Source organism: Vanacampus margaritifer, chromosome 1 (assembly GCF_051991255.1).
Source record: "Vanacampus margaritifer isolate UIUO_Vmar chromosome 1, RoL_Vmar_1.0, whole genome shotgun sequence".
Lineage (NCBI taxonomy): Eukaryota > Metazoa > Chordata > Actinopteri > Syngnathiformes > Syngnathidae > Vanacampus > Vanacampus margaritifer.
This window is the reverse complement of record NC_135432.1, coordinates 39,561,373-39,586,502: the sequence shown is the minus strand read 5'-3', so window position 1 is coordinate 39,586,502 and position 25,130 is coordinate 39,561,373. Positions and strand designations below refer to the sequence as shown.

Sequence of the window (25,130 nt, the reverse complement as noted above, 5' to 3'; positions counted from 1 at the left end):
AACCCTAATTTAAAACCCCTGTTTGAAACCCTATCCCCAATGTAGAACCCTAGTTTGAAACCCTAACCCTAATGTAAAACCCTAGTCTGAAATCCTAACCCTAATATAAACCCTAGTTTGAAACCCTTACCCTAATGTAAAACCCTAGTTTGAAACCCTAACCCTAATGTAAAACCCAAGTTTTTAACCCTAACTCTAAAGTTAAACCCTAGTTTGAAACCCTAACTCTAATGTAAAACCCTAGTTTGAAACCCCAAACCTAATTTAAAAAACTAGTTTGAAACCCTAACCCTAATGTAAAACCCTAGTTTGAAACCCTAACCCTAATGTAAAACCCTAATTTTAAACCCTAACTCCAATGTAAAACCCTAGTTTGAAACCCTTACCCTAATGTAAAACCCTAGTTTGAAACCCTAACCCTAATGTAAAATCCTAGTTTGAAACCCTATCCCTAATGTAAAAACCTAGTTTGAAACCTTTACCCTAATGTAAAACCCTAGTTTGAAATCCTAACCCTAATGTAAAACCCTAGTTTTAAACCCTAACCCTAATTTGAAACCCTAGTTTGAAACCCTAAACCTAATGTAAAACACTAGTTTGAAACCCCAAACCTAATTTGAATCCGTAGTTTGAAACCCTAACCCTATTGTAAAACAATAGTTTGAAACCCTAACCCTAATGTGAAAAACTAGTTTGAAACACAAACACTAATGTAAAACCCTAGTTTGAAACCCTAATCCTAATGTAAAACCTTAGTTTGAAACCCTAACCCTTATTTGAAACCCTAATTTGAAATCCTATCCCTAATGTAAAGACCTAGTTTGAAACCTTTACCCTAATGTAAAACCCTAGTTTTAAACCCTTACCCTAATTTGAAACCCTTCTTTGAAACCCTAAACCTAATGTAAAACCCTAGTTTGAAACCCCAAACCTAATTTGAATCCGTAGTTTGAAACCCTAACCCTAATGTAAAACAATAGTTTGAAACCCTAACACTAATTTGAAACCCCTGTTTGAAAACCTATCCCTAATGTAGAACCCTAGTTTGAAACCCTAACCCTAATGTAAAACCCTAGTTTGAAACCCTAACCCTAATTTGAAACCCTCGTTTGAAACCCTAACCCTAATTTGAAACCCTAGTTTGAAACCCTTACCCTAATTTGAACCCCTCGTTTGAAACCCTAACCCTAATTTGAAACCCTCGTTTGAAACCCTAACCCTATTGTGAAAAACTAGTTTGAAACCCCAAACCTAATTTGAATTCGTAGTTAGAAACACTAACCCTAATGTAAAACCCTAGTTTGAAACACTAAACCTAATTTGAAACCCTAGTTTGAAACCCTTACCCTAATGTAAAACCCTAGTTTGAAACCCTAACCCTAATGTAAAATCCTAGTTTGAAACCCTATCCCTAATGTAAAAACCTAGTTTGAAACCTTTACCCTAATGTAAAACCCTAGTTTGAAATCCTAACCCTAATGTAAAACCCTAGTTTTAAACCCTAACCCTAATTTGAAACCCTAGTTTGAAACCCTAAACCTAATGTAAAACACTAGTTTGAAACCCCAAACCTAATTTGAATCCGTAGTTTGAAACCCTAACCCTATTGTAAAACAATAGTTTGAAACCCTAACCCTAATGTGAAAAACTAGTTTGAAACACAAACACTAATGTAAAACCCTAGTTTGAAACCCTAATCCTAATGTAAAACCTTAGTTTGAAACCCTAACCCTTATTTGAAACCCTAATTTGAAATCCTATCCCTAATGTAAAGACCTAGTTTGAAACCTTTACCCTAATGTAAAACCCTAGTTTTAAACCCTTACCCTAATTTGAAACCCTTCTTTGAAACCCTAAACCTAATGTAAAACCCTAGTTTGAAACCCCAAACCTAATTTGAATCCGTAGTTTGAAACCCTAACCCTAATGTAAAACAATAGTTTGAAACCCTAACACTAATTTGAAACCCCTGTTTGAAAACCTATCCCTAATGTAGAACCCTAGTTTGAAACCCTAACCCTAATGTAAAACCCTAGTTTGAAACCCTAACCCTAATTTGAAACCCTCGTTTGAAACCCTAACCCTAATTTGAAACCCTAGTTTGAAACCCTTACCCTAATTTGAACCCCTCGTTTGAAACCCTAACCCTAATTTGAAACCCTCGTTTGAAACCCTAACCCTATTGTGAAAAACTAGTTTGAAACCCCAAACCTAATTTGAATTCGTAGTTAGAAACACTAACCCTAATGTAAAACCCTAGTTTGAAACACTAAACCTAATTTGAAACCCTAGTTTGAAACCCTAACCCTAATTTGAAACCCGAGTTTGAAACACTAACCCTAATTTGAAACCCTAACCCAAATGTAAAACCCTTGTTTGAAACCCTAACCCTAGTTTTAAACCCTAACCCTAATTTGAAACCCTAGTTTGAAACCCTAAACCTAATGTAAAACACTAGTTTGAAACCCCAAACCTAATTTGAATCCGTAGTTTGAAACCCTAACCCTATTGTAAAACAATAGTTTGAAACCCTAACCCTAATGTGAAAAACTAGTTTGAAACACAAACACTAATGTAAAACCCTAGTTTGAAACCCTAATCCTAATGTAAAACCTTAGTTTGAAACCCTAACCCTTATTTGAAACCCTAATTTGAAATCCTATCCCTAATGTAAAGACCTAGTTTGAAACCTTTACCCTAATGTAAAACCCTAGTTTGAAACACTAAACCTAATTTGAAACCCTAGTTTGAAACCCTAACCCTAATTTGAAACCCGAGTTTGAAACACTAACCCTAATTTGAAACCCTAACCCTAATGTAAAACCCTAGTTTGAAACCCCAAACCTAATTTGAATCCGTAGTTTGAAACCCTAACCCTAATGTAAAACCCTAGTTTGAAATCCTAACCCTAATTTAAAACCCCTGTTTGAAACCCTATCCCCAATGTAGAACCCTAGTTTGAAACCCTAACCCTAATGTAAAACCCTAGTCTGAAATCCTAACCCTAATATAAACCCTAGTTTGAAACCCTTACCCTAATGTAAAACCCTAGTTTGAAACCCTAACCCTAATGTAAAACCCAAGTTTTTAACCCTAACTCTAAAGTTAAACCCTAGTTTGAAACCCTAACTCTAATGTAAAACCCTAGTTTGAAACCCCAAACCTAATTTAAAAAACTAGTTTGAAACCCTAACCCTAATGTAAAACCCTAGTTTGAAACCCTAACCCTAATGTAAAACCCTAATTTTAAACCCTAACTCCAATGTAAAACCCTAGTTTGAAACCCTTACCCTAATGTAAAACCCTAGTTTGAAACCCTAACCCTAATGTAAAATCCTAGTTTGAAACCCTATCCCTAATGTAAAAACCTAGTTTGAAACCTTTACCCTAATGTAAAACCCTAGTTTGAAATCCTAACCCTAATGTAAAACCCTAGTTTTAAACCCTAACCCTAATTTGAAACCCTAGTTTGAAACCCTAAACCTAATGTAAAACACTAGTTTGAAACCCCAAACCTAATTTGAATCCGTAGTTTGAAACCCTAACCCTAATGTAAAACAATAGTTTGAAACCCTAACCCTAATTTGAAACCCCTGTTTGAAAACCTATCCCTAATGTAGAACCCTAGTTTAAAACCCTAACCCTAATGTAAAACCCTAGTTTGAAACCCTAACCCTAATTTGAAACCATAGTTTGAAACCCTAACCCTAATGTAAAAACATAGTTTGTAACCCTAACCCTAATGTAAAACCCTAGTTTGAAACCCAAACTCTAATTTGAAACCCTAGTTTGAAACCCTAACCCTAATGTAAAACCCTAGTTTTAAACCCTAACCCTAATTTGAAACCCGAGTTTGAAACCCTAACCCTAATGTAAAACCCTAGTTTGAAACCCTAACCATAATTTGAAACCGTAGTTAGAAACACTAACCCTAATGTAAAACCCTAGTTTGAAACACTAATCCTAATTTGAAACCCTAGTTTGAAACCTTAACCCTAATTTGAAACCCGAGTTTGAAACCCTAACCCTAATTTGAAAACCTAACCCTAATGTAAAACCCTTGTTTGAAACCCTTACCCTAATGTAAAACCCTAGTTTGTATTCCTAACCCTAATTTGAAACCCGAGTTTGAAACCCTAACAATAAAGGAAAACCCTAGTTTGAATTCCTAACCCAAATGTAAAACCCTAGTTTGAAAACCTAACCCTAATTTGAAACCATAGTTTGAAACCCTAACCCTAATGTAAAAACATAGTTTGTAACCCTAACCCTAATGTAAAACCCTAGTTTGAAACCCAAACCCTAATTTGAAACACCTAGTTTGAAACCCTAACCCTAATGTAAAACCCTAGTTTTAAACCCTAACCCTAATTTTAAACCCGAGTTTGAAACCCTAACCCTGATGTAAAACCCTAGTTTGAAACCCTAACCCTAATGTAAAACCCCTTGTTTGAAACCCTAACCCTAATGTAAAACCCCTTGTTTGAAACCCTAACCCTAATTTGAAAAACTAGTTTGAAACCCTAACCCTAATGTGAAAAACTCATTTGAAACCCCAAACCTAATTTGAAACCGTAGTTTGAAACCCTAACCCTAATGTAAAACCCTAGTTTGAAACACAAACACTAATGTAAAACCCTAGTTTGAAACCCTAATCCTAATGAAAAACCCTAGTTTGAAACCCTAACCCTTATTTGAAACCCTAGTTTGAAATCCTATCCCTAATATAAAAACCTAGTTTGAAACCTTTACCCTAATGTAAAACCCTAGTTTGAAATCCTAACCCTAATGTAAAACCCTAGTTTTAAACCCTAACCCTAATTTGAAACCCTAGTTTGAAACCCTAAACCTAATGTAAAACCCTAGTTTGAAACCCCAAACCTAATTTGAATCCGTAGTTTGAAACCCTAACCCTAATGTAAAACAATAGTTTGAAACCCTAACCCTAATGTAAAACCCTAGTTTGAAACACTAACCCTAATTTGAAACCCTAGTTTGAAACCCTAACCCTAATGAAAATCCTAGTTTGAAACCCTAACCCTAATTGGAAACCCCTGTTTGAAACCCTAACCCTAATGTAAAACCCTTATTTGAAACCCTAACCCTAATGTAAAACCCTAGTTTGAAACACTAACCCTAATTTGAAACCCTAGTATGAAACCCTAACTCCAATGTGAAACCCTAGTTTGAAACCCTAACCCTAATATAAAACACTAGTTTGAAATCGTAACGCTAATTTGAAACCCTAGTTTGAAACCCTAACCCTAATGTAAAACCCTAGTTTGTTACCCTAACCCTAATGTAAAACCCTAGTTTGAAACCCTAACCCTAATATAAAACACTAGTTTGAAATCGTAACTCTAATTTGAAACCCTAGTTTGAAACCCTAAACCTAATGTAAAACCCTAGTTTGAAACCCTAACCCTAAATTGAAGCCCTAGTTTGAAACCCTAACCCTAATGTAAAACCCTAGTTTAAAACCCTAACCCTAATTTGAAAAAATAGTTTGAAACCCTAACTCTAATGTGAAAAACTCGTTTAAAACCCCAAACCTAATTTGAAACCGTAGTTAGAAACACTAACCCTAATGTAAAACCCTAGTTTGAAACCCCAAACCTAATTTGAATCCGTAGTTTGAAACCCTAACCCTAATGTAAAACAATAGTTTGAAACCCTAACCCTAATTTGAAACCCCTGTTTGAAAACCTATCCCTAATGTAGAACCCTTATTTGAAACCCTAACCCTAATGTAAAACCCTAGTTTGAAACACTAACCCTAATTTGAAACCCTAACCCTAATGTAGAAGCCTAGTTTGAAACACTAACCCTAATGTAAAACCCTAGTTTGAAACCCTAACCCTAATGTAAAACCCTAGTCTGAAATCCTAACCCTAATATAAACCCTAGTTTGAAACCCTTACCCTAATGTAAAACCCTAGTTTGAAACCCTAACCCTAATGTAAAACCCAAGTTTTTAACCCTAACCCTAAAGTTAAACCCTAGTTTGAAACCCTAACTCTAATGTAAAACCCTAGTTTGAAACCCCAAACCTAATTTAAAAAACTAGTTTGAAACCCTAACCCTAATGTAAAACCCTAGTTTGAAACCCTAACCCTAATGTAAAACCCTAATTTTAAACCCTAACTCCAATGTAAAACCCTAGTTTGAAACCCTTACCCTAATGTAAAACCCTAGTTTGAAACCCTAACCCTAATGTAAAATCCTAGTTTGAAACCCTATCCCTAATGTAAAAACCTAGTTTGAAACCTTTACCCTAATGTAAAACCCTAGTTTGAAATCCTAACCCTAATGTAAAACCCTAGTTTTAAACCCTAACCCTAATTTGAAACCCTAGTTCGAAACCCTATACCTAATGTAAAACACTAGTTTGAAACCCCAAACCTAATTTGAATCCGTAGTTTGAAACCCTAACCCTAATGTAAAACAATAGTTTGAAACCCTAACCCTAATTTGAAACCCCTGTTTGAAAACCTATCCCTAATGTAGAACCCTAGTTTAAAACCCTAACTCTAATGTAAAACCCTAGTTTGAAACCCTAACCCTAATTTGAAACCATAGTTTGAAACCCTAACCCTAATGTAAAAACATAGTTTGTAACCCTAACCCTAATGTAAAACCCTAGTTTGAAACCCAAACTCTAATTTGAAACCCTAGTTTGAAACCCTAACCCTAATGTAAAACCCTAGTTTTAAACCCTAACCCTAATTTGAAACCCGAGTTTGAAACCCTAACCCTAATGTAAAACCCTAGTTTGAAACCCTAACCATAATTTGAAACCGTAGTTAGAAACACTAACCCTAATGTAAAACCCTAGTTTGAAACACTAATCCTAATTTGAATCCCTAGTTTGACCTTAACCCTAATTTGAAACCCGAGTTTGAAACCCTAACCCTAATTTGAAAACCTAACCCTAATGTAAAACCCTTGTTTGAAACCCTTACCCTAATGTAAAACCTTAGTTTGTAACCCTAACCCTAATTTGAAACCCGAGTTTGAAACCCTAACAATAAAGGAAAACCCTAGTTTGAATTCCTAACCCTAATGTAAAACCCTAGTTTGAAAACCTAACCCTAATTTGAAACCAGAGTTTGAAACCCTAACCCTAATGTAAAAACATAGTTTGTAACCCTAACCCTAATGTAAAACCCTAGTTTGAAACCCAAACCCTAATTTGAAACACCTAGTTTGAAACCCTAACCCTAATGTAAAACCCTAGTTTTAAACCCTAACCCTAATTTGAAACCCGAGTTTGAAACCCTAACCCTGATGTAAAACCCTAGTTTGAAACCCTAACCCTAATGTAAAACCCCTTGTTTGAAACCCTAACCCTAATTTGAAAAACTAGTTTGAAACCCTAACCCTAATGTGAAAAACTCGTTTGAAACCCCAAACCTAATTTGAAACCGTAGTTTGAAACCCTAACCCTAATGTAAAACCCTAGTTTGAAACCCTAATCCTAATGAAAAACCCTAGTTTGAAACCCTAACCCTTATTTGAAACCCTAGTTTGAAATCCTATCCCTAATATAAAAACCTAGTTTGAAACCTTTACCCTAATGTAAAACCTTAGTTTGAAATCCTAACCCTAATGTAAAACCCTAGTTTTAAACCCTAACCCTAATTTGAAACCCTAGTTTGAAACCCTAAACCTAATGTAAAACCCTAGTTTGAAACCCCAAACCTAATTTGAATCCGTTTTTTGAAACCCTAACCCTAATGTAAAACAATAGTTTGAAACCCTAACCCTAATTTGAAACCCCTGTTTGAAAACCTATCCCTAATGTAGAACCCTAGTTTGAAACCCTAACCCTAATGTAAAACCCTAGTTTGAAACCCTAACCCTAAGGTAAAACCCTAGTTTGAAAACCTAACCCTAATTTGAAACCCTCGTTTGAAACCCTAACCCTAATTTGAAACCCTAGTTTGAAATCCTTACCCTAATTTGAAACCCTAGTTTGAAACCCTAACCCAAATTTGAAACCCTCGTTTGAAACCCTAACCCTAATTTGAAACCCTAGTTTGAAACCCTAACCCTAATGTAAAACCCTAGTTTGAAACCCTTACCCTAATGTAGAACCCTAGTTTGAAACCCTAACCCTAATGTAAAACCCTAGTTTGAATTCCTAACCCGAATGTAAAACCCTAGTTTGAAATCCTAACCCTAATGTAAACCCTAGTTTGAAACCCTTACCCTAATGTAAAACCCTAGTTTGAACCCTAACCCTAATGTAAAACCCTTGTTTGAAACCCTAACCCTAATGTAAAACCCGTTTGAAACCCTTACCCTAATGTAGAACCCTAGTTTGAAACCCTAACCCTAATGTAAAACCCTAGTTTGAAACCCTAACCCGAATGTAAAACCCTAGTTTGAAATCCTAACCCTAATGTAAACCCTAGTTTGAAACCCTTACCCTAATGTAAAACCCTAGTTTGAACCCTAACCCTAATGTAAAACCCTTGTTTGAAACCCTAACCCTAATGTAAAATCCTAGTTTGAAACCCGATCCCTAATGTAAAAACCTAGTTTGAAATCCTAACCCTAATGTAAAACCCTAGTTTTAAACCCTAACCCTAATTTGAAACCATAGTTTGAAACCCTAAACCTAATGTAAAACCCTAGTTTGAAACCCCAAACCTAATTTGAATCCGTAGTTTGAAACCCTAACCCTAATGTAAAACAATAGTTTGAAACCCTAACCCTAATTTGAAACCCCTGTTTGAAAACCTATCCCTAACGTAGAACCCTAGTTTGAAACCCTAACCCTAATGTAAAACCCTAGTTTGAAACCCTAACCCTAATTGGAAACCCCTGTTTGAAACCCTAACCCTAATGTAAAACCCTAATTTGAAACCCTAACCCTAATGTAAAACCCTAGTTTGAAACACTAACCCTAATGTAAAACCCTAGTTTGAAACACTAACCCTAATTTGAAAAACTAGTTTGAAACCATAACCCTAATGTGAAAAACTAGTTTGAAACACTAACCCTAGTGTAAAATCCTAGTTTGAAAACCCAAACCTAATTTGAAACCCTAGTTTGAAACCCTAACCCTAATGTTTAACCCTAGTTTGAAACCCCAAACCTAATTTGAAACCGTAGTTTGAAACACTAACTCTAATTTGAAAAACTAGTTTGAAACCCTAACCCTAATGTGAAAAACTAGTTTGAAACACTAACCCTAATGTAAAACCCTAGTTTGAAACACTAACCCTAATTTTAAACCCTAGTTTGAAACCCTAACCCTAATGTGAAAAACTAAATTGAAAGCCTAACCCTAATGTAAAAACCTAGTTTGAAACCCTAACCCTAAAGTAAAACCATAGTTTAAAATCCTAATCCTATTTGGAATCCTAACCCTAATGTAAAACCCTAGTTTAAAACCCTAAACCTAAAGTAAAACCCTAGTTTGAAGCCCTAACCCTAATGTAAAAGCCTAGTTTGAAACACTAACCCTAATGTAAAACCCTAGTTTGGAACCCCAAACCTAATTTGAAACCGTAATTAGAAACACTAACCCTAATGTAAAACCCTAGTTTGAAACACTAACCCTGTAAGAATTATTTTGGAGGATTATTATACATTTGCCGTGTTGAAGTGAATTGCCTCTTGGGAAAACACATTGCAGTGAGAACATAAATACAATGAAGTGTAAGTCAACGTAATCATGTGGTAGTTTTGTTTAGGATTGTTATGTGTTGCAAAGGAGTGTTATTGTATTGGGTGAAGTTGCAAGTGGACGACTCAGCTGCCGAGTGAGGACAACTGATAAGAAGACGAGACGCACGTCAACGCCAGGGCCCCTGGACTTGCATGCCGCACTTAGAGAGTGTGAAGTGAGATAGGAGTTGTTTTTCTCTTTCTGTCATGTAATCAGATGCCCCGATTAATATATATAGGGGGGCTTTTTGAATGATGAACCAAGAGACTCTGTACCGATCAAACTAAGGCTGCAGTTTTCTCTTCCTCATGAGCAATAAATTTGGAACCAGATGCTTCCTCTCTCTTTATTTGATAAATGTCTACATCTGAACCTGACATTTAAATTGGTCCTTCGAGCCGGATTGCAACATACCGGAGGTGCCCGGAGGCAGAGCCGACGACCAAGAAAAGACCGTGGCCACGGCAGCTGTCCCTTTTTAGGGGACTGGACCTCGGCCCTGTTTCTGGGGACTAAAGGTTGAAGCAAGCCAGGAAGAGAGAAGGCAACACTGGTCGGACACTTGTATTTTCATTGGCGGATGTTTGGTAAATGAGTGTCCGTTTAAAGTTAAGGGCGACGGTGTCCTACGCGCGTTTAAACTCCGTGGAGAAGAGGGCGACGGTGTCCTGTACGTATTTAAACTCCGTGGATAAAAGAAATAGACAGAGGGAGTCTATAAAACTGAGGAAAAGGGGACTGAAAAATAGACAGAGGGAGTCTATAAAACTGAGGAAAAGGGGACTGAGAAATAGACAGAGGGAGTCTATAAAACTGAGGAAAAGGGGACTGAGAAATAGACAGAGGGAGTCTATAAAATTGAGGAAAAGGGGATAGAATAAAAAACCGTAAGAATACTAGTCAATGTTGCGTGAAGAGACAGAGAGAGTCTATAACACTGGAAGAGGGCGACGGTGTCCTACGCGCGTTTACACTCCGTAGAGAGGGAGTGAGTGGAGGTTCGCTACCTCGGTGTGAGTGGAGGTTCGCTACCTCATTATTGTTTGTTCGGGGACTTAAAGTCAGTTTAATCTCTTTAAGAAAATCACTGACTTCAACATGGGGAAAACAAATAGCAAAATAGCCAACAAGAAAGACCCGAAACAACAGTTAACATGTAAGGACTGGAAGTTTGTAGAAAACCAATGTCCTTCTAAAACAAAACATTTAAATTTGTGGATAACGAAATATGAATTTGCTGGCCAGCTTAATACACAAAAAATATTTAACTTGCAAGATAAAATAAAAACCACACGAAAAGATAATAAGAAGAAAATGAGCAAAGACGGATACGAGGATACAGAATTTTGGATGGTAATGGCACAAAAAAGGAGGGAAGATAAAAGTAATGATAAAATCGAGAAAGAGTCCAAAAATAAAAGATGGGAAAAAGAGAAAGAGATGGGGGAAAACACAGTCATGTTTCAAAGAAAAGAAGATGATGAGACAGGGCCAGTGGGATTTAAAAAAGAGGAAAAATGGGAAGATAGGGAACAAACCCCCGAAAAATCTCTACAATCGACCTTGTATCCGCCGCTCCCGAGTTCTCCCTTGCCACCCTCACCCCCGCCCATGGGGGCCGTGGGTAATACCATGCAGACAAGAAAGAAGGGGAACTTGAGAGTTACTTTTTCTAAAACAATGGGGAAGCTTTTCTCCCCTGAGCAAGTGAAGCTTCCCTCATCAGAGGAGGAATTACAAGATTCTTTTCTGATGATAGAAGTGGCAAATCCTAATGTAGATGACGATTCGCCTACAATTTTGGTACATCGAACATGGACTCAAGAGGATGTTAAAAAAGCAGTAGATGGCATTACATCCCACAAAATCGATGTTAATGAATTTGTGCAACAAATGGAAGACCTCAGAAGGTCTTACCACCTGAACGGGGTAGAGGTCCAGCAGGTGTGGATGGCAGCCCTAAAAAATGATTGGCATAGCGTCAGAGGAGATTGGGAACCAAAAGATTGCCACGTTGTTTTGGCTCATGATAGCCGAGAACTTGCACACCAGGTCCGCAGATTAATGGACCGTACAAGAGAAAAATTTAAAGTAAGAGCAAATTATACAGCCATCGGGAGAGTAACCCAAAAAGAGGGGGAACCATTCGATGATTATAGAGTGCGAATGACTGCGTGCTTTAAAGCTAATAGCGGCATTCCTGAAAATCACGATGAAGGAAGTCTTTTTGAGGAGCAGTTAAAAAATGCTCTCCATGCCAACACGCATCACACTATTCATCAGTGGGTTGAAAAACATTGGGTGGATAAAGCAACGGGAACGTTAGAACAATACATTAGTCAAGCACTGCATGCTGAAAGAGTACTGCAGGCCAAAAAGAAAAAGACAGACACATTTATTATTGAGAACGAGGAGAATGAATTCTACTTTCAAAACCGAGGAAAAGGTTTTTACCAAAACAGGGGCCGAGGAAGGGGTAGACCTCAATTTAAAATAGGACCCGCCGGCAAGGGGCGCGGCTACGCCACAGGCCCAAGAGAAGTCACCTGTTGGTGTTGTGGGGAGACAGGGCATTTTTCGAGGCACTGTCCCCACAATAGGAATGATGCATGACTAGAAAAATCAGCTTCCCGACAGGATGACAAACAAAAAGCCATCGAAGAAAATGTGACATTAAATTTACAAGAGATCTTGGTATTCGATATTTCAAAACCAGAAGTGCAACTCATTGTAAATGGAAAGCCAATAACCTTTCTTTGCGACACAGGGGCATGTAAAACTGCTTGTAATGAGTCTATGCCAGGCGCCGTCATGTCAACAAATAAGATATGGATTAGGACAGCTCAGGGGGATCTCTCTGCAGTTTCTGAAACTAACCCTGTGTGGATAAGAGACCCCCTGGGGGAATCGTGCAAATTGCCAATATTGGTGGTACCAGATTGTCCCGTTAATTTGCTGGGGAGAGATGGGCTGTGTAGATTGGGATTAGCGTTAATATCAACACCCGAGGGACACATGGTGGTAAAAAGACGAAGTGAAATAATTGAATCAGATTTGTATGTGATGCAAGGATTTGGGGAACCGCTTTTTTACTACTCATTGGATATGACAAATAAACCGCCACTGTGTACAGGAAAAGCATTGCTCGAACAAGCCGACTATTTTGTAACAGAAGAACAAAATAAAATGAATGAGAACTACCTTCATGTAACTATGTGGTACAAAAAGACCCCAGGTCCGGATCCCGAATATGAATTTAAATTGGAAAAATATACTCCCGAGACAATCGTGATTGACTATTTGTATACTGATAATTTGGGAACCGCAGTGGCAGGCGTCAGACTTCCACTTAAACTGGAAGATCTACATAAGGAAATGACGCCTCCACACGTGTCATTATTCAAACCTTTTGACTTAAAATGGAATCAATTGGGAGGATTCGTAAAATTGGGCCAAATAGTGAATGATTGGGAACCTGACGGGGAAAAGTCAGGCACCGAATATAGTGAGAGGGCAAAAATGACGAGAAAGGCATTGTTCTGGAAAGTACAGGTCAATGCTGGACGTCACCTCCAACAAAAATGACACGATATTGATTCCTTCCTCTTAACAGCGGAAGAGGAAGAATTTTTAAAAAGGGTTCCAAATTGTTTATGGTCAGAAGGGCCTTCCGATGTAGGACTCATTAAAGGAGCACAACCTGTGCAAATTAGACCAAAAACAGAATATCGTCCATGCATAAGGCAGTATCCGTTAAAACCAGACGCATTAGAAGGGATACAACCAGTTATTGAGTCGTTAATAAAAGCAGGGGTAATAGTTCAATGCCCGGATTCTCCCTGCAACACACCAATTTTTCCAGTAAAAAAGTCTCCACCTTCTGTCGGTTGGAGAATGGTCCAGGATCTTCAAGCAGTAAATGCCGCTGTAATACAACGAGCACCCTGCGTTCCTGACCCACATACACTGCTAAATTCATTAAGACCGGATGCAACAGTTTTTACAGTAGTAGATGTTAGCAATGCATTTTTCTCTGTTCCTGTCGACCAGGATAGCCAATATTGGTTCGCATTTACGTTCAAAGGCAAAAAACTGACGTTTGCGAGATTGCCACAGGGCTTTTGCGAGAGTCCCACTATTTACTCACAAGTAATGATGGCGAGCATGTCTACATTTGAACCACCATGTGGGAGCCAAATTCTACTCTATGTAGACGATATCTTATTGGCATCACCCGATTTGGGAGCTTGCAAAACAGATACTATTGCTCTGTTATGTCATTTGGCCAAGGAAGGTCATAAAGTAAGCAAGAACAAGCTACAGTTGTGTAAAAACCAAGTGAAATACTTAGGACATAATCTGAGTAAAGGTGGTCGAACAATCTTACAAGATAGAAAAATGACCGTCTTGCAGGCTCCGAAACCATTAACGAAAAAGCAGATGATGTCATTTTTGGGGCTCACGAATTATTGTAGGACATGGATTCCAAATTATGCAGAAATTGTTGCTCCTCTTTCAAAAGTGATGTATGAAGAGGACTTAAAAATGTCTTCACCTTTGCACTGGTCACAAGAAGCTGAACAGGCTTTTTGTGAGATAAAGCAAGCCTTGGTGTCAAGTGCGGCCTTGGCTTTACCAGATTATTCTAAACCTTTTGTTCAAATGGTAGACTGTAAAAATGAATATATGACGTCTTTGCTGGCACAGAAATATGGCGAAAAGCTAAGACCTGTGGCATATTACTCTTCAAGGCTGGATAGTGTGGCATGTGCACTTCCTCATTGTGTGAGAGCCGTTGTGGCAGCTTCAATGGCAGTGGAAAGCAGCTCATTAGTAGTGCTTTTCCACCCATTGACTCTAAAAGTTCCACATGCAGTTTCTGCGTTGCTGTTGCAAACCAACATGATATTTTTGTCCCCGGCCCGACATCTATCTTGTATGGCCATTCTACTATCGCAGCCACATCTTACATTGGAAAGGTGTACAGTTCTGAACCCGGCCACATTAATGCCACTTCCTGAGGATGGTGACCGTCATGATTGTCAGGAACTGGCTGAACAAACGACTAAATGCAGACCAGATTTAAAAGACCAACCCTTACCCAACGGAGCCGTTCTCTTTGTGGACGGCTCATCCAAGAAAAATGAGTTTGGTAAAACGCAATCGGGATATGCAGTAGTTTCGCTGGACACGGTGCTAAAATCGGAGCCACTTCCTTCGCACTATTCAGCCCAGGCTGCTGAGCTGGTGGCCCTGACAGAAGCATGTAAACTAATGACTGGAAAAATAGTCACAATTTACACCGATAGTCAGTACGCATTCTCGACGTGTCATGTGTTTGCGCAATATTGGAGAAATAGAGGAATGATAACATCAACGGGGAAACCAGTGACACATGCGGATCTCCTGTTAAATCTATTAAACGCTGTGCAGTTGCCAACTGGGATTGCGATATGCAAATGTGCAGCACACACTACAGGCACGGACGAAATTACTTTGGGAAATGCATTTGCGGATAAAACAGCAAAAGAGGCGGCTGTAAAACCCCTCTTGGGAGTGGCTGAATGCACGCCACCAGACGATGTTCTGTGTAAAAAGATTCTTATTGACATGCAACAACAGAGTCCGGTGCGAGAACAGGAACAATGGGAAAAGCAGGGGGCGACTTTAATTGATGGTGTTTATGTCAGCTCAGAAAAGAAACCCATTCTTCCAAAAAATCTTTATAAGTGGGCCGCTATATTGACACATGGTGTGACCCATGTGTCAACAGGGGGGATGGTGGGACAGATACATAAAATATATACGACATATGGCTTTAATTTATACTCAAAAAAATTTTGTAGAGCTTGTATGATCTGTGCTCGACATAATCCCCAGGGAAATGTGCGCCCAAAACGGGGACAGTTTCCACAGGCAACATACCCTTTTCAACGGATCCATATGGATTTCATTGAATTGAGCAAAAGTGAAGGAAAACAATATTGCCTTGTTATCATAGATGCATATTCAAAATGGGTAGAAATCTTCCCATCCAAAAAACCAGACGCATTAACAGTGGCAAAGGCACTATGTAAAGACATAATACCAAGATATGGCATACCAGAAACCATTTACAGTGACAATGGAACACATTTTGTAAATCAAATCATAAATAAAATAGGGCAGATGTTTCACATAGCCCTAAAACGCCATTGTTCATACCATCCCCAAAGTGCAGGCTTAGTAGAAAGGATGAATGGAACTGTAAAAAACAGACTAAAAAAATGTATGGAAGAAACTAAAAGACCCTGGACCCAGTGCGTGGATCTTGTAAAATTATACATTAACATTACAAGTACCTCAGGTCTAACACCTTATGAGGTCCTTTTTGGCAGACCATATAAGTTACCAGTTTTTTCCACATACTGGGAAGTGGACAACGAAGCCAGTTTGGCCGATTATATGCGAAAAACATTAGAGAAAAGAGATGAATTGAAATTACCAGAAGGCGATTGTGCTTCTCTCCAACAGGAAGAACTGGTAGCTCCAGGAGACTGGGTACTGATCCGAAGCCTCAAAAAGAAGCACTGGAATTCTCCAAAGTGGGAAGGCCCTCATCAAGTGCTGCTGACCACGCCGACGGCCATAAAGATTGAAGCAAGGAGCACTTGGATACATCTTACGCATTGTAAAAAGGTCATCTCAACCGACAAACCCAACAGGGAGGGTGAGCGAAAGTCTGATTCAAAGGTGGGAGCAGATATATAGAATCTGAAAATACCTGCGGTCAGTGAAGTTTTCCAAGACGCCTAACCTAATTAGGGGTTCTCGGTCGACATGGCTATTGCGTGGATAAGATTTGCGGTACTATGTTGTGTGGTCTTTGTGACCGTGAAGGCTATCCATTCACCAAATTACGCACCGACAAACAATAATAGAGGAGGGTCAACGAAGGAAATAAGATTACCCGATAATAAGAACTTCACGTCATGTACAAGAAGTGATAGCTCTGCAAATCCGGTAACAATGCTTTGCCTACCAGCAAACAATGTCACGACTGCCATTATACCATGGTCCCAAATTACGTTAAGTGAGGCAACCGTTTTAAAAGTGGGACGCCATGTGTACAGCGCGCAGAGTTATGGACGACAATACACATGGTATTTAACCGCGAGAACCAGGGGATGGGACGGATTGGTGGCAGAAACAGGGGATGACTGGTCTGATTGGACTACGAATAGGTGTGCAAAAATACTACGACCACAAATATCTTTAAAGCATGTGGCAGTGGGTCTCCAGCTAACCGTCAAAGCCACAAATTGGGGATGCGATAATAATCCATGTGAGGAACTAGATCTGAGTCCACATGCTCAGGGGGTAGACCCTTATCACACCATAGTCGTTTGCGTATCCTCTACTTTAACAGACCCCGTGGAAGCTGTCCACACGCCTTCACAAAAAAGCAAAACCCTAGAGACCGAGCCATCCCGAATATTGATAAAGTTAAAAGAAAAGCTTTCTGTCGATGATAAATTTTTAGCCATAACAGGCGTCACTCAACTAGGAAATAATTGGCTACTGTTAATGGAAACGGCTGCAAAGGCAGCAAATTACAGCTGTGTTTCATGTATGGGACCAAGACCATTGTTAAGAGTAATCCCAACAAGTATTCCACCAGCATGTTTGATGGAAGTAATGACAAAAGTGTCGCCTAATGCAGCCTGTGCTAGTTGGAATGATGTATATCCTGTAACCAAGGCAACAAAAGATAAACCAATTTTTTCTGTTGAAGTTGCAATGGCTAACTTTTCATGCACAAATCTTACAGGAACAAAAAATAAAGTGGGAAGCCTCGCTCCAACATGGTGTAAAACGACTGTGCTCCAAACAGGACCATTGCTGCCACGAAGTGACGTGTGGTGGTGGTGCGGAGGCACCAAATTGTTTGATTCTTTGAATGATGCAACTGGTGTGTGTGCATTGGTGTCTCTGCTGTTACCGGTGCTTATTTTTCCATCCACACTGGGGGATATTCAGACAGCAGTTTCAGCTCATGATCCCCTCCACCATCTCTCAAGAAAGCGACGTGCTTCCTGGTGGGACGGTGGACCAACCTATTTGGATGCAATTGGAGTTCCTCGCGGCGTTCCGGATGAGTATAAGTTGGCAAATCAAATTGCAGCGGGGTGGGAATCTATTTTCATATGGATAACACCTAATAAAAATGTAGACCGAATCAACTACATCCATTACAATGTACAAAAATTGGGGAATTATACTGAAGAAGGATTTAGAGAACAATTGGCTGCAACATCACTCATGGCGTTCCAGAACCGCATTGCGGTCGACATGCTACTGGCAGAGAAAGGTGGCGTTTGCGCTATGTTTGGGGACCAGTGTTGTACATTTATACCAAACAACACATCTCCGGATGGGTCCCTCACGAGAGCCATTGAAGGCCTGCGCACCCTGAATCGAAAGATGAAAGAACACTCAGGTGTGTCCACCTCAGCATGGGATGAGTGGTGGGAAAAAACGTTTGGTAAATATAAAAGTTTGGTATTTTCTGTCATGATTTCTATGACTCTGTTCACCTCAATTCTTGTGCTGTGTGGATGTTGTTGTATTCCCTGCATTCGCGCATTACTCATCCGACTTATCTCAACCGTCATCGCTCCCACAAATTCTAAAATACAAGAGATGTACCCTTTGCTTATTTCTGAAAATAATGGTGATGGAGGGGACACTAATGACCAAACAGATGATGAGATAATTTCTCCTGCCGTCCTATTTTACACACCTTAAAACTTAATATATATATATATATATAAGGGGACATGATGGAATGTTTAAGTTTGTCATCCAGTAAATGATTCAACTGAATAAAGCCTTTATGGAAGTTCTTTTGATGACAAAATTTTTGGAGGCAAATGTAGAATAAACAGGAGGGAAATGTAAGAATTATTTTGGAGGATTATTATACATTTGCCGTGTTGAAGTGAATTGCCTCTTGGGAAAACACATTGCAGTGAGAACATAAATACATTGAAGTGTAAGTCAACGTAATCATGTGGTAGTTTTGTTTAGGATTGTTATGTGTTGCAAAGGAGTGTTATTGTATTGGGTGAAGTTGCAAGTGGACGACTCAGCTGCCGAGTGAGGACAACTGATAAGAAGACGAGACGCACGTCAACGCCAGGGCCCCTGGACTTGCATGCCGCACTTAGAGAGTGTGAAGTGAGATAGGAGTTGTTTGTCTCTTTCTGTCATGTAATCAGATGCCCCGATTAATATATATAGGGGGGCTTTTTGAATGATGAACCAAGAGACTCTGTACCGATCAAACTAAGGCTGCAGTTTTCTCTTCCTCATGAGCAATAAATTTGGAACCAGATGCTTCCTCTCTCTTTATTTGATAAATGTCTACATCTGAACCTGACAAACCCTAATTTGAAAAACTAGTTTGAAACCCTAACCCTAATGTGAAAAACTAGTTTGAAACACTAACCCTAGTGTAAAACCCTAATGTGAAAAACTAGTTTGAAACACTAACCCTAGTGTAAAACCCTAGTTTGAAACACTAACCCTAATGTAAAACCCTTGTTTGAAACCCTAAACCTATTGTAAAACCCTAGTTTGAAACCCCAAACCTAATTTGAAACCGTAGTTTGAAACCCTTACCCTAATGTAAAACCTAAGTTTGAAACCCTAACCCTAATGTAAAACCGTAGTTTGAAACCCCAAACCTAATTTGAAACCCTACTTTGAAACTCCAACCCTGATTTTAAAAACAAGTTTGAAACCCTGACCCTAATGTAAACCCTAGTTTGAAATCCCAAAACTAATTTGAAAAACTAGTTTCAAACCCTATCCCTAATGTAAAACCCAATTAGAGAACCCTTACCCTTATTTGAAACCCTAGTTTGAAACCCTAACCCTAATGTAAAACCCAGTTTGTAACCCTATCCCTAATGTAAAACCCTAGTTTGAAACCCTAACCCTAATAAAAAAACCCTAGTTTGAAACCCCAAACCTAATTTGAAACCCTAGTTTGAAACCCTAACCCTAATGTAAAACCCTAGTTTGTAACCCTAACCCTAATGTAAAATCCTAGTTTGAAACCCCAAACCTAATTTGAAACCCTAGTTTGAAACCCTAACCCTAATATAAAACCCAGTTTGTAACCCTAACCCTAATGTAAAACCCTAGTTTGAAACCCTAACCCTAATGTAAAACCCTAGTTTGAAACCCCAAACCTAATTTGAAACCGTAGTTAGAAACACTAACCCTAATTTGAAAAACTAGTTTGAAACCCTAACCCTAATGTGAAAAACTAGTTTGAAACACTAACCCTAGGTAAAACCCTAGTTTGAAACACTAACCCTAATGTAAAACCCTTGTTTGAAACCCTAAACCTATTGTAAAACCCTAGGTTGAAACCCCAAACCTAATTTGAAACCGTAGTTTGAAACCCTTACCTTAAAGTAAAACCGTAGTTTAAAATCCTAATCCTATTTGGAACCCTAACCCTAATGTAAAACCCTAGTTTAAAACCCTAACCCTAAAGTAAAACCGTAGTTTAAAATCCTAATCCTATTTGGAACCCTAACCCTAATGTAAAACCCTAGTTTAAAACCCTAAATCTAAAGTAAAACCCTAGTTTGAAACCCTAACCCTAATGTAAAACCCTAATTTGAAACACTAACCCTAATGTAAAACCCTAGTTTGAAACCCTAACCCTAATGTAAAACCCTAGTTTGAAACCCCAAACCTAATTTGAAACAGTAATTAGAAACACTAACCCTAATGTAAAACCCTAGTTTGAAACACTAACCCTAATTTGAAAAACTAGTTTGAAACCATAACCCTAATGTGAAAAACTAGTTTGAAACACTAACCCTAGTGTAAAATCCTAGTTTGAAAACCCAAACCTAATTTGAAACCCTAGTTTGAAACCCTAACCCTAATGTTTAACCCTAGTTTGAAACCCCAAACCTAATTTGAAACCGTAGTTTGAAACACTAACTCTAATTTGAAAAACTAGTTTGAAACCCTAACCCTAATGTGAAAAACTAGTTTGAAACCTTAACCCTAATGTAAAACCCTAGTTTGAAACCCTTACCCTAATGTAGAACCCTAGTTTGAAACCCTAACCCTAATGTAAAACCCTAGTATGAAACCCTAACCCGAATGTAAAACCCTAGTTTGAACCCTAACCCTAATGTAAAAACCTAGTTTGAAATCCTAACCCTAATGTAAAACCCTAGTTTTAAACCCTAACCCTAATTTGAAACCCTAGTTTGAAACCCTAAACCTAATGTAAAACCCTAGTTTGAAACCCCAAACTTAATTTGAATCCGTAGTTTGAAACCCTAACCCTAATGTAAAACAATAGTTTGAAACCCTAACCCTAATTTGAAACCCCTGTTTGAAAACCTATCCCTAATGTAGAACCCTAGTTTGAAACCCTAACCCTAATGTAAAACCCTAGTTTGAAACCCTAACCCTAATTGGAAACCCCTGTTTGAAACCCTAACCCTAATGTAAAACCCTAATTTGAAACCCTAACCCTAATGTAAAACCCTAGTTTGAAACACTAACCCTAATTTGAAACCCTAGTTTGAAACCCTAACCCTAATGAAAATCCCTAGTTTGAAACACTAACCCTAATTTGAAACCCTAGTATGAAACCCTAACTCCAATGTGAAACCCTAGTTTGAAACCCTAACCCTAATTTTAAAACCTAGTTTGAAACCCCAACCCTAATTTGAAACCCTAGTTTGAAACCCTAACCCTAATTGGAAACCCCTGTTTGAAACCCTAACCCTAATGTAAAACCCTCATTTGACCCGTAACCCTAATGTAAAACCCTAGTTTGAAACACCAACCCTAATTTGAAACCCTAGTTTGAAACCCTAACCCTAATTTAAAACCCTAGCTTGAAACACTAACCCTAATGTGAAACACTAGTTTGAAACCCTAACCCTAATGTTAAAACCTAGTTTGAAACCCCAACCCTAATTTGAAACCCTAGTTTGAAACCCTAACCCTAATGTAAAAGCAGAGTTTGAAACCCTAACCCTAATTTGAAACCCTAGTTTTAAACCCTTACCCTAATCTAAAACCCTAGTTTGAAATCCTAACCCAATTTTTGAGTGTTACTTCACTTTTCCTTACTTTTACTTTTATTAAATTTTATAGAGCCGGCCGCCACTCTGTCACATACTGGGCAATCCTTTCGGCCTACGGGGAGATACGGGCCTCCTACCCTCCTTGCCAAGTCCGCTATCGAAGCAGTGGATCCCTTGGCTCATCCAGGGGGAGTCTACTCCCCCTACTTCCTTATTCCAAAAAAGACAGACGCACAACTCGCTATCTTAGATCTGAGAATTCTCAACCGTTTCCTCAGGTGTTGCCCTTCCGTATATGCTAACTACGTCGGCCGTGTTGAGGACGATTGCCCGAGGGGAATGGTTCACGTCATTCAATCTAAAGGTTGCTTACTTCCTGAACCCTGGAAATGTCCTTTTATGAATTCTTTCTCGAGGGACGCATTTCTGTGCTGTTTCAGCACCGGCACCTGGCGGTCGTTTGGGACTCGTAGAACCGTAGTTACATACGTAACTGTCGTTTAAGAATCATTTTATCATTTATCCATTTCACTCATTTATTAACCAATATTGGAAATTGTTTCTGATTTAAGAATATTTTTTTGGTCATTTATTCATTTTTATCCATTTTATTCATTATCTATGGAAGCGTATTGCATTCACTTGGAAAAAAAAAAGTCATGTTTTTCTGACATTTTTTGGGGGGAGCGTTGTTTTTTTGGATAATTTTTTTCCGGATTTTTTTTCAATAATTTTTTTCTGTTTTTTTTTTTAAATATGTATTTTTTCTGTTTTTATTTTTTTTTCTCTGTTTTTCTGACTAATTTTCTTGGGTTGCTTTGTTTTTTTGAGTATTTTTTTTCTTTCTGTTTTTCTGAATATTTTTTTCAGTTTTACAGATTTTTTTTCTGTCAAAAAAATATTCAGAAAAACAGGCTGAAAAAAAAATATTCAGAAAAACAGGAGAAAAAAAATATTCAGAAAAACAGGGAAAAAAATATTTGTAAAAAAAAACAGGAAAAGGAATTATTTAAAAAATGAGAATGAGAATCGTAACATATTGTTTAGCACGGGACACCTGTTTTAAGCATGTAACGATGAGGAAGGACGTTGCAAAGCCCTGATCTTGATTAACTATTTTCTAATTGATCATTAATAATAACAAAAGTAAGACTCCTACTAAAACCCTACTCTGACATGTTGGCTTTAGTCTAATGTACTATTAGTATAATATTATTGTTAATGAATAAACTTTGACACACAAAAGGACACACAACACAAACCAGTTTGATTGGTGATTTGAGTGAGCACAATATTTACTGTGAGGTTGACTTTGAAATGATTATTCATATAGATTTGGCCTTTTCCTGGATTTTTGTAGTGCTAGCTGTAATGGCTGCATCGTCAACCCCTGGCCTCCCACAAGATGTTGGTCTGTCGGCATTTTTACGCAACAGAGGTGTTCCTGAGGAGCGCATTCAGAAAATGCAGCAGGATCATGTAAGTCACAGGAAATTTGTTCCTGCAAAGCTACATGTAGTATTTTGTCTCAAGTATATTTTAATATTTAACAGAATTTCAATTATTTTTTTATACACCTATACATATAGCTGTGACTCCAGGGTTCGAATATTTATATATGTCAATTGCCCCTTCCAACAATGCAGCTTGATGTAAACATCACTGCTATACAAATATACAAATGAATATACAAACTATTTGCTTTTTTTCCCTTTTTTTTTTTTTTACAGGATTGGTTTTAAATATCACGTTTTAAAATTATTTTATGACATATTTTCAGAACAAATATACAGTATGTGAAGTGTTCAGTACTGTCAAAGTAAGACTAAGGGTCATCATTGCATTTTTCCAGTATAGCAATAAAAAAAAACGACTGATTGGCTTTGCGCTTAATCAAAGTACTCTCACACATCTGTCAGCACGTCAGCCATGCCCCACCATTCGCTCGCACGCACTCACACATATGACGAAGACAACCCAAAGGGGACAACAATATTACAGCACATTTTTTGTTTTCATGAACAAAAGCAATTGTTAGGTCTAGTTAACTGGCCTGTCATTTCTGTTAGGTATCATTTTCTATTATGGTTTGATAATGCAAAAATCTTTTTTTTAATCAATTAATCGATACGATAATCAGAAGAGTAATAAATTCTCAAAAACAAACCATAGCTGCAGCCCCAAAATTAACACATTTTACCTTAGGAAAAGTCTTCCACATGCACTTCCACAGGCATCCACACCTTTGAGTAGATTCAGGAGCTGATGGGTACTGCACTGTTACAGGATTATAAGATATACATTTGCAAAACAAAATGAACTTCTGTAAACTGGTGTAGACTTTACGCTTAATTGGGAACAGCACTTTTCACATGTAGAGTCATCAGGTTCTCTCACTTATGGTCTGCGTATTCTCTATTACTTGTATAAAAATTGTTCTAAACGTATATGTCAGATGTTATATCAGCAGATTCAGCACACTACATTATTGCCAGCTTCATAAGTTTTTGTATTGTTTCATACTGTCTATTGTGTTATCATCTGCACTGATGATTGGTTGTCTTGCCCATAAGTAAATAGTCTTGGACTTAAAGTTTCAGATTTTCATGTCTAATGTATATATTTTTGGTTTTTATTGTAGATTGACGCCTCAATAATTGGAGAAATTAATGATGCTGCTTTGGCGTCTTACATTCCAGTCTATGGTGACAGGATTGCCACAAGACGTTTCTCTATGGAAAAACGAAGAAGAGGTGAAGATGATACAAGAAGACTTTCCCTGTTCAAAAAACTTACTAAAAAAATGGGCACAATGAGCAACAAATTTGGTGATTTTAAAAATGTTCACAAATTTTATATTATTGGTTAGTCCCCAGGTATTTTAACAATTGATTGGCCAATCTAAAGTGTTGCGTGCTGCTTTTAAGAATGCAATGACAATGGCTCAACAAACTTTTTTTGGAGTTGTGGGGATTCCACCCGATGCCAGCAAAATATGACTACCTGTGGGGCTGTGTGATAAGCAAGCATTGGTTAGTTGACTTATTATTTTGGATACTTTATCAGCAGGCAATAACACACTTTTGTTTTCAGTCTAAGATGAGAATGAAAAATACCTTTGTTATATTTTCCACAGTTAAATAATGCAAGTTGAAACACGACCTCATATCAGAAGTTAATATTGACAGCATATGTGGATCTGTTAAATTAAAAGGTACTTTTGATTGATTTTTTATTTTTTTCGTGTCTTTATTGTTGAGTCATGTAGTTCAGAAATCATACTTTCTGAGACATGTTTATGTATGTACTACAGTGTGAACATTGGTCATGTTTCTTTT

General features: G+C 38.1%; 1 long non-coding RNA gene across 1 annotated transcript; it reads left to right on the top strand.

Moving 5' to 3' along the window:
- The first annotated feature begins 3,750 nt into the window (after positions 1-3,750).
- On the top strand, positions 3,751-19,055 carry LOC144040654 (uncharacterized). Its single transcript, XR_013289786.1, has 2 exons — positions 3,751-10,232; positions 16,193-19,055. It is a non-coding gene; the product is annotated as an uncharacterized LOC144040654 (long non-coding RNA).
- The last annotated feature ends 6,075 nt before the right edge of the window (positions 19,056-25,130 follow it).